The sequence below is a fragment of the Triticum urartu genome, chromosome 5A (genome assembly GCF_056163025.1).
Source record: "Triticum urartu cultivar PI428250 chromosome 5A, HENAU_Tu73, whole genome shotgun sequence".
Classification (NCBI taxonomy): Eukaryota; Viridiplantae; Streptophyta; class Magnoliopsida; order Poales; family Poaceae; genus Triticum; species Triticum urartu.
In genome coordinates, this window is record NC_141877.1 from 80248000 (window position 1) to 80255554 (window position 7555).

Sequence of the window (7555 nt, forward strand, 5' to 3'; positions counted from 1 at the left end):
CAGGGCGACTGGATCCGCTCCACGATCCAGCTGGAGTATGTGGAGGATCTGGCCTCGGGAGGTTTGATTTCTCATGAATCTTGAAGGCTTCCCGGCAATGAGACCGAGCCGCAGCCGCAGGAGGGTGAGTGCATCCTCCTTGTGACCCACGTCGACCGCGGATTCTCTCTGCCTCCTCATCCTTTTTCCGGGGCTTTCTGAACGCAGCCCAGCTTCATCACTTTTCCCCCAACACCATCATGTATCTAGCTGTGTTTGTTTCCATGTGCGAAAATTTCTTGGGTCGTCGACCGCATTGGGGTCTCTTCAAACATATCTTCACCTGTCGCTCTCAGTCGGTGAAAAAAGCTAATCCGAATGATGAGAAGACTCACGTGATGCAGATGTGTGGAGGCCTGGGTATCTAGATGAGGAGCAAAAGTGCCTTTCCAGCCGTAATCCTTCCCGAGTCAGTTAGAGGGTGGCAGTCGACCTGTTTCTACTGCAAGGACCAGCCGACTCCTGGTCGGTCGACTGGTCTCCCTCCCTTCTCCATGGAACGAGTCCAACAGCCCACTTCCTTGAAAGTAACCCCAGCAGAGAGAGCGGAGGTGAACATGCTGATGGAGCGAGTAGTCCAATTGGTCCGGGATGGCGTGACTGGTATGGACCTGCTGGAAGTGTTCCTCAGTCGACGCATCCAGCTGCTCCAGGCCCGCGATCATCCTATGTGGATGTATTCAGGCATTGAGGACACCACTCGGATCCACCCGGAGGACGTCACCGAGGAGATAGTGGAGCTGTGGTTGCAGGGCATCACCGGGAACAAAGATAACCCCCGGGGGTCCAGAAGAGTTCAACCATTCTGCGCTGGTCATGAACCTGAAAAGGTCTGTCTTTTCCTGTCGAGTGCTTATCTGTTGAGTGCTTATCTGTTGAGTGCTTCTTCATTCTGATTTGTAACTGCTTTCGTGCCCGACTGACATCTATGTTAATCTTTGCCTTGTAGGTCTACATTGATGCATATTCAATGCCCAATGGAGAGCAGGACCAGGAGGGAGAGGTGAGTGGGGGCGAAAGCGGCGATTGGAGATCCGATGACGAGGACGAGGAGGAGAGTGAGGATTCAAGCGACGGCAAGGAGGTCGACTCTCCGCCTCATACTGAAAGACACTCCAAGAAGATCCATGACCCTGCGAGTATTCGCGGCAAGGCAGTTGCGCAGACCTCAAAGCGCACTCGGACTTCCTCTCCTGTCCCGACTGAGAAGGCGCCGAAGTAGCCCAAGATTGCGGCTCCTAAGCCTCGGAAGACTCTGCCCAAGATCAAGATCGACGTTCATGTTGCCTCCGGGTAAGTGTTTTGTTTTCTCCTTTGATACAATGATTTCTTAAGCAGACATCGACTCGCTTTCTTGCTTGATCGAGTGAATTCGAGAACTTGCAGTATTGCTACTTCTGGGACCTCAGTGGACATTTACAGGAATGAGGATGACGTAAAAATGGAAGATGCGGCCACCTCCAGAGAAGGTGTGACTCTGCTATCTTGCTTCCACTCTGTTAATTGCCTTGCAGGTCGACTGACAAATTGCGGTCTAAACTTTTGCAGCACCACAACATGTGATTGGACTTCCAAACGATGACCAAGAAGTGCCACTGAGGCCTATGGGAAGGAGAGGTAGGAGCTCAGGAAGGAAAGCGTCGATCGGCAAGACAACCCAAACGACATCAGTGCCCGAGCCAGTGGTCCAGCAAACTGGAGATCTCAGTCGGGCTTCCATCACTTTTGCTGATCCTGTGTCGAATGAACGCCCGTCAGCGTCGACTACCCAAGACCCTGCTTCATCTGTTCAATCTCATGCCTCGGACCCGCAAGTTGCTGCGACTGTTCCACCATCTCTTCTGTTCGTCACCCATCACGTTCCGGAGGATCAGGCAAGCACTGCTAAGGAAGCTATACGCCAAGCAGGCCTGATGATGGAGTGGATGAAGACGGTGCATGAGACCAGCCAAGCTGCATATGATGCCAGTGCAGCTCTCCAAGCCAATGTCCAGGTTAGTTGATTTCCGACTGACCCTCCAACTTGATGCTTGAGAACTGTTGTTTTCTTATTCGTAAGATGTCCGTGGATGATCGTTTTCACACTTTCAAACTTCATGCGCATCTGTTCACCCACTAGGTGTGTTCTTTTATTACACAATCTTCTTCTCCTGAATCGATGTCGAGTGAACTTCGAATCAGTGGGAGCATGCAGAGTGCACCCATTGGGTGTAGTCCCCGAGACCGCCCTCAAATGTTTGATTCGGCGGGGGTCTTAAATCTCTGTTGATAAAAAATTCACTCGGTCTTGAACGGATCTTGTCGAGTGAATTCTTAAACCAGTGGGGGCACACCAAGTGAACCCATTGGGTGTAGTCCCCGAGAAAGTGGTCGACTGCGGACAGTCGGCCGTGGTCTGAGACCTTTTTTGAGCGACTGGACTGACCAGGTCGAGTACCAGTGGGGGCAAGCCAAGTGCACCCACTGGGTGTAGTCCCCGAGACTACTGGTGAATGTTTGATTCTGCAGTAGTCTTAGAATTGTGATGGGTACTTGGTATATTGACTTTTTGCGTAGACTCCCCGGCAACGGCGCCAGAAATCCTTCTTGCTACGTCTTGAGCTTGCGTTGGTTTTCCCCGAAGAGGAAGGGATGATGCAGCAGAGTAGCGTAAGTATTTCCCTCAGTTTTTGAGAACCAAGGTATCAATCCAGTAGGAGCCCACGCTCAAGTCCCTCGTACCTGCACAAAGCGATAGCTACTCGCAACCAACGCGATTAGGGGTTGTCAAGCCCTTCACGGTCACTTACGAGAGTAAGATCTGATAGATAGAATATTTTTGGTATTTTTGATATAAAGATGCAAAGTAAAAAGTAAAAGCAAAGTAAAAAAGCAAAACAATATAAAAGTGATGGAGATTGACATGATGAGAATAGACCCGGTGGCCATAGGTTTCACTAGTGGCTTCTCTCAAGAGCATAAGTATTCTACGGTGGGTGAGCAAATTACTGTTGAGAAATTGATAGAATTGAGCATAATTATGAGAATATCTAGGCATGATCATGTATATAGGCATCACGTCCGTGACAAGTAGATCGAAACGATTCTGCATCTACTAGTATTACTCCACTCATCGACCGCTATCCAGCATGCATCTAGAGTATTAAGTTAAAACAGAGTAACGCCTTAAGCAAGATGACATGATGTAGAGAGATAAATTCATGCAATATGAAATAAACCCCATCTTGTTATCCTCGATGGCAACGATACAGTACGTGCCTTGCTGCCCCTTCTGTCACTGGGTAAGGACACAGCAAGATCGAACCCAAAGCTAAGCACTTCTCCCATGGCAAGAACTACCAATCTAGTTGGCCAAACCAAACGGATAATTCGAAGAGACTTGCAAAGATAACCAATCATGCATAAAAGAATTCAGAGAAGATTCAAATATTATTCATAGATAGACTTGATCATAAACCCATAATTCATCGGTCTCAACAAACACACCGCAAAAAGAAGATTACATCGAATAGATCTCCACAAGAGAGGGGGAGAACTTTGTATTGAGATTCAAAGAGAGAGAAGAAGCCATCTAGCTACTAACTATGGACCCGAAGGTCTGAGGTAAACTACTCACACTTCATCGGAGGGGCTAGGATGATGTAGAAGCCCTCCGTGATGATGGCCCTCTTCCGGCGGAGCTCCGGAACAGGCCCCAAGATGGGATCTCGTGGATACATAAAGTTGCGGCGGTGGAATTAGGTTTTTGGCTCCTGTTCTGATCGTTTGGGGGTATGTGTGTATATATAGGAGGAAGGAGTACGTCGGTGGAGCACCGAGGGGCGCACGAGGCACGGGGGCGCGCCCTAGGGGGGCGCCCCCCACCCTCGTGACCACCTCTTTGATCCCTTGCAGTAGGGTCCAAGTCTCCTGGATCACGTTTGGTGAGAAAATCACGTTTCCGAAGATTTTATTCCGTTTGGACTCCATTTGATATTCTGTTTATCCGAAACACTGAAATAGGCAAAAAAACAACAATTCTGGGCTGGGCCTCCGGTTAATAGGTTGGTCCCAAAAATAATATAAAAGTGGAAAATAAAGCCCAATATAGTCCAAAACAGTAGATAATATAGCATGGAGCAATAAAAAATTATAGATACGTTGGAGACGTATCAGGCATCCCCAAGCTTAATTCATGCTCGTCCTCGAGTAGGTAAATGATAAAAAGAGAATTTTTGATGCGGAGTGCTACTTTGCATAATTTTATGCAAATCTTCTTAATTGTGGTATGAATATTCAGATTAGAAAGATTCAAGACAAAGGTTTATATTGACATAAGAAATAATAATACTTGAAGCATACTAACAAAGTAATTATGTCTTCTCAAAATAACATGGCCAAAGAAAGTTATCCCTGCAAAATCATATAGTCTGGCTATGCTCCATCTTCCCCACACAAAGTATTTAAATCATGCACAACCCCGATGACAAGCCAAGCAATTGTTTCATACTCTAACTTTTTCAAAACTTTTTCAATCTTCACGCAATACATGAGCGTGAGCCATGGATATAGCACTATAGGTGGAATAGAATGGTCATTGTGGAGAAGACAAAAAGGAGAATATAGTCTCACATCAACTAGGCATATCAACGGGCTATGGAGATGCCCATCAATAGATATCAATGTGAGTGAGTAGGGATTACCATGCAACGAATGCACTAGACCTATAAATGTATGAAAGCTCAACAAAAGAAACTAGAGGGTGTGCATCCAACTTGCTTGCTCACGAAGACCTAGGGCAATTTGAGGAAGCCCATCATTGGAATATACAAGCCAAGTTCTATAACGTAAAATTCCCACTAGTATATGAAAGTGACAACATATGAGACTCTCTATATGAAGAACATGGTGCTACTTTGAAGCACAATATATGAGACTCGCTATATCATGGTGCTACTTTGAAGCACAAATGTGGAAAAAATGATAGTAGCATTGTCCCTTTTTTATTTATTTATATTTTTTTGTTTTTTGGGCCTTTTTTTTTTCTTTGGCCTTTCTCCTTTTTTTTGGAACAATGGTCTATTGAATGATGATCATCACACTTCTATTTATTTACAACTCAATGGTTACAACTCGATACTAAAACAAAGTATGACTCTATATGAATGCCTCCGGCGGTGTACCGGGATATGCAATGAATCAAGAGTGACAAGTATGAAAGAATTATGAACGGTGGCTTTGCCACAAATACTATGTCAGCTACATGATCATGCTAAGCAATATGACAATGATGGATGTGTCATGATGAACTAGATGGTGGAAAGTTGCATGGCAATATATCTCGGAATGGCTATGGAAATGCCATAATAGGTAGGTATGGTGGCTGTTTTGAGGAAGGTATATGGTAGGTGTATGATACCGGCGAAAGTTGCACGGTATTAGAGAGGCTAGCAAGGGTGGAAGGGTGAGAGTGCGTATAATCCATGGACTCAACATTAGTCATAAAGAACTCATATACTTATTGCAAAAATTTAGAAGTTATCAAAGCAAAGTATTACGCGCATGCTCCTAGGGGGGTAGATTGGTAGGAAAAGACCATCGCTCGTCCCCGACCGCCACTCATAAGGAAGACAATCAATAAATAAATCATGCTCTGACTTCATCACATAACGGTTCACCATACGTGCATGCTACGGGAATCACCAACTTCAACACAAGTATTCTTTAAATTCACAACTACTCAACTAGCATGACTTTAATATTATCACCTCCATATCTCAAAACAATTATCATGCTTCAATCTTTTCTTAGTATTCATCACACTCAAAAGAAAGTTTCACAAATCTTGAATACCAAGCATATTATTATTAGGCAAATTACCATGCTATTAAGAGACTCTCAAAATAATTTAAGTGAATCATGAGAGATCAATAGTTTCTTTAAAACGAATCCACCACCGTGCTCTAAAAGATCTAAGTGAAGCACATAGAGCAAAATTATCTAGCTCAAAGGATATAAGTGAAGCACATAGAGTATTCTATCAAATTTTAATTTGTGTATGGCTCTCTGAAAAGGTGTGTACAGAAAGGATGATTGTGGCATACTAACAAACAAAGACACAAATAACACAAGACGCTCCAAGCAAAACACATATCATGTTGGTGAATAAAAATATAGCTCCAAGTAAATTACCGATGGAAGTGGACGAAAGAGGGGATGCCTTCCGGGGCATCCCCAAGCTTTGACTTTTTGGTGTCCTTGTATTATCTTGGGGGTGCCATAGGCATCCCCAATCTGAGTCTCTTGCCACTCCTTGTTCCATGATCCATCAAAAGAATTCACCCAAAACTTGAAAACTTCACAACACAAAACTCAACATAGAAAACTCGTGAGCTCCGTTAGCGAAAGAAAACAAAAGACCACTTCAAGGTACTGTAATGAACTCATTATTTATTTATATTGGTGTTAAACCTACTGTATTCCAACTCTCTATGGATTATAAACTATTTTACTAGCCATAGATTCATCAAAATAAGCAAACAACACACGAAAAACAGAATCTGTCAAAAACAGAACAGTCTGTAGTAATCTGTAGCTAGCGCAATATCTGGAACCCCAAAAATTATAAAATAAATTGCTGGACGTGAGGAATTTATCTATTAATCATCTGCAAAAATAATTAACTAAATATCACTCTTAAAATAAAAATAACAGCAGTTCTCGTGAGCGCTAAAGTTTCTGTTTTTTACAGCAAGTTCAACAAGGCTTTCCCCAAGTCTTCCCAACGGTTCTACTTGGCACAAACACTAATTAAACACAAAAAACACAAACAAAACAGAGGCTAAATAATTTATTTATTACTAAACAGGAGAAAAAATCAAGGAATAAAAATAAAATTGGGTTGCCTCCCAACAAGCGCTATCGTTTAACGCCCCTAGCTAGGCATAACGAGCAAGAATAAATCTAGGTATTGCCATATTTGGTAGGTAATTCTTCAATTAGGCATCTACCATCTTTAGGAATTTCTTTCTTTTTATTAATTATCAAACTTTTAGGCACAAGATCGAAAAATTCATTTGTAATAAATGGTTCTTTAATGATAGCAAAAAGATTGGGATGAATACTTACAGATTTAAGATCAGTAGTTTCCTTACTAGATGATTCACCCTTATTTTTAGGAACATACATGAGCTTGGAAATTTTAGTAGGAGGACTAGGAGTATTCTTTACGGAAGAAAAAGAGGTTCCCAAATTTGTAATGATACCCTCAAGTTTATCAATTCTAGTAGAATCTAAGTTTATCTTCTCATTAACTATGGGTTCCGTTTCCTTAATATTTTTCAAAGTCATTCCTACCTTAGATCCATATTGAGTGATTTGATTGTGGATCTTTTTATCTAGATTTTCAATTGATTCAATAGTAGCAACTTTATTTTCACTAATTTCAAGTCTTTGCATAACATGCTCCAAAGTGATAGCTACTCGTAACCAACGCGATAGGGGTTGTCAAGCCCTTCACGGTCACTTACGAGAGTGA